Source organism: Salvelinus sp. IW2-2015, unplaced genomic scaffold, assembly GCF_002910315.2.
Source record: "Salvelinus sp. IW2-2015 unplaced genomic scaffold, ASM291031v2 Un_scaffold1345, whole genome shotgun sequence".
In the NCBI taxonomy this organism is placed as follows: Eukaryota; Metazoa; Chordata; class Actinopteri; order Salmoniformes; family Salmonidae; genus Salvelinus; species Salvelinus sp. IW2-2015.
This window is the reverse complement of record NW_019942850.1, coordinates 153800-156192: the sequence shown is the minus strand read 5'-3', so window position 1 is coordinate 156192 and position 2393 is coordinate 153800. Positions and strand designations below refer to the sequence as shown.

General features: G+C 50.9%; 1 protein-coding gene across 1 annotated transcript in view; it reads right to left on the bottom strand.

Moving 5' to 3' along the window:
- Positions 1-237, bottom strand: part of LOC112070495 (actin, alpha cardiac muscle) — a 10475-nt gene extending 10238 nt beyond the window's left edge. The window contains exon 1 of the mRNA XM_024137903.2: positions 133-237. The gene's annotated coding sequence lies outside the window, so the exon portion shown is untranslated. The remainder of the gene's footprint in view (positions 1-132) is intronic.
- Positions 238-2393: the final 2156 nt, after the last annotated feature.

Genomic DNA, 2393 nt, shown 5'->3' with positions numbered 1-2393 from the left:
TAGAGACACAGTGTTATAGACAGTACTGAGTCCAGTAGAGACACAGTGTTATATACAGTACTGAGTCCAATTGAGAAACAGTGCTACCGATCCGTACTGGAACAGGAACAATAACAGAAGGAAGACACTCACCAAGTTGTACGCCAAGACTGGAGTTTCCACTGGGACAAAGGGTGAGGGTGAAAGGTGTCCCTTAAATATTCCCCCTTTATCCCTGGGCCGGTGGCCGGGGGCCTGTGGGCGGGGGCCTGTGGGCCGGTGGGCGGGGGCCTGGGGGCCGGTGGCCGGGGGCCTGGGGCCGGGGGCCTGTGGGCGGGGGCCTGGGGGCCGGTGGGCCGGTGGGCGGGGGCCTGGGGGCCGGTGGCCGGGGGCCTGGGGGCCGGTGGCCGGGGGCCTGGAGCCTGTGGGCGGCACCAGGAGTTCACAGAAGCCCAAATAAGAGCTGCTAGATAACGGTTCACTAGAAAGTCTATCATGTGTCACTCAGGGCCTTCTTTGTGACGGGACGCCATCTAAAACGGAGTGTTGTTACCTAGGAGACGGAGGGTTCTAGTCCCGCCCCTGACTGGCTGGCTGGTACAAAAATAAGAATTGGTTGGCAGAGTGAACTGAAAGGGATTATTTCTAGATTTTTTTTTCCATTAGAGTGTTACGGTGGATTATAGTTGTGTCATGATGAAGTAGGTGTTAACAGACTGACTTTTGAAGACCTGTGATTAGCTCAGACCATTCGTGACTGTATTCAGATACATTAAAACTGTCAAGGAATTTCTGGCCCTTCCTATTGGTGGAGCTAAAATAATTTACTGCTGTATCAGATTTGACCCTGTTTGTTATTGTGTTTATAAAGGAGAGAAAATGAAGTGAAAAGAATGGAGGACACACAATTAATCTCCATGTTTTACATAATTTGCATATACATTTGCATATTGATAAGGATTATAAATGACTAAAGCATACATTGAGAGTGTTGATATTTTTATTTTGTATATGAATGTATGTCTCAAATAGCCTACAAGTGTTGTCACTGAATGTAACAGAAGCTTGTTTATCTGTCAGGTCTGTTATGTTGATGAACGGTATGATTTGTTTACCCTGTCCCACACCTTTTGGCTCATAACAGACAACCAAACCATTATTTATTCACGTCAATCATGACTGACTCCTTAGTGGCTGTCATCTCATCCCAACACGGAGTGAAATATTGAAGTCACACCTTAACACAGACACTAAACACAGACACTAAACACAGACACTGTATTTTATTTACATAGCATAACTGAAACTTGAAGCTTGACATGTCAGCTCCATTCACTGAAAGTGTCCTCCTGTCCATGACCGATATACAGTCACGTTATAATGACTAAGCTCAGATATGGGGTGTCTGTCAGAGAGGGTAGATGGTGTGGGGGTGTAACGTTAGACCTCCTTGGGGGTCTGCGGATAGGGCCTGTGGTGGGATAGTGTCTGTGGTGGGATAGTGTCTGTGGTGGGATAGAGCCTGTGGTGTGATAGCGTCTGTGGTGGGATAGGGCCTGTGGTGTGATAGCGTCTGTGGTGGGATAGGGAAAGGCCGTGGTGGATAGTGTCTGTGCTGTCCAAAATGGCGCCATGGTGTGGGCATAGGTGTCGATGGTGGGATAGACCCGGCTGTGGTGTGGATACATGTCTGGTGTGGATAGGCTCTGTGGTGGGAGAGCAGTGCCTGTGTCTAGGTAGAGTCGGTGGTGGGATAGGGCCTGGTGGTGGTGATAGCGTCTGTGGTGGGATAGCGTGCCTGTGGTGTGATAGGCGTTGTGGTGGGATATGTTAGTCTGTGGGTGATAGTGTCTGTGGTGGATGGGCCTGTGGTGTGATATGCCTGTCTGTGGTTGAGTGATAGTGGGCCGATGGTAGAGATAAGTGTCTGTGGTGGGATGATAGCAATTGTGGTGGGTAGGTGCCTGTGGTGGGAAAGGGCCGTGGGTGGGAAGTGTCTGTGGTGGGGTAGGCGTCCTGTGGTGCGCGATCGTGTCTGGGTGGGATATCAGCGTCTGTGGTGGAAATAGTTCTGTGGTGGGATTAGTCTTCTGTGGTGGGATAATGTGTCTGTGGTGGATAAGCGTGCTGGGTTGGAGGTTCCTGTGGGGGGTATAGCGTCTGTGGTGGGGTGAGGTCGTGGTGGGAATCAGCGTACTGTGGTGGGAATACTGCTCGTGGCTGGGTAGCTGCTGTGGTGGTACGCCTGTGATAGTCCTGTGGTGGATAGCGTCTGTGGTGGGATAGTTGTCCTGTGGTGGGATAGGCGTCTGTGGTGGTAGGGCCTGTGGTGGGAATCGTCGCTGTGGTGGGATAGTGCGCTGTGTAATATTGCCGGCGCAAGAGCGCGTTGTGAATGTATTAGAGTGAAGGAC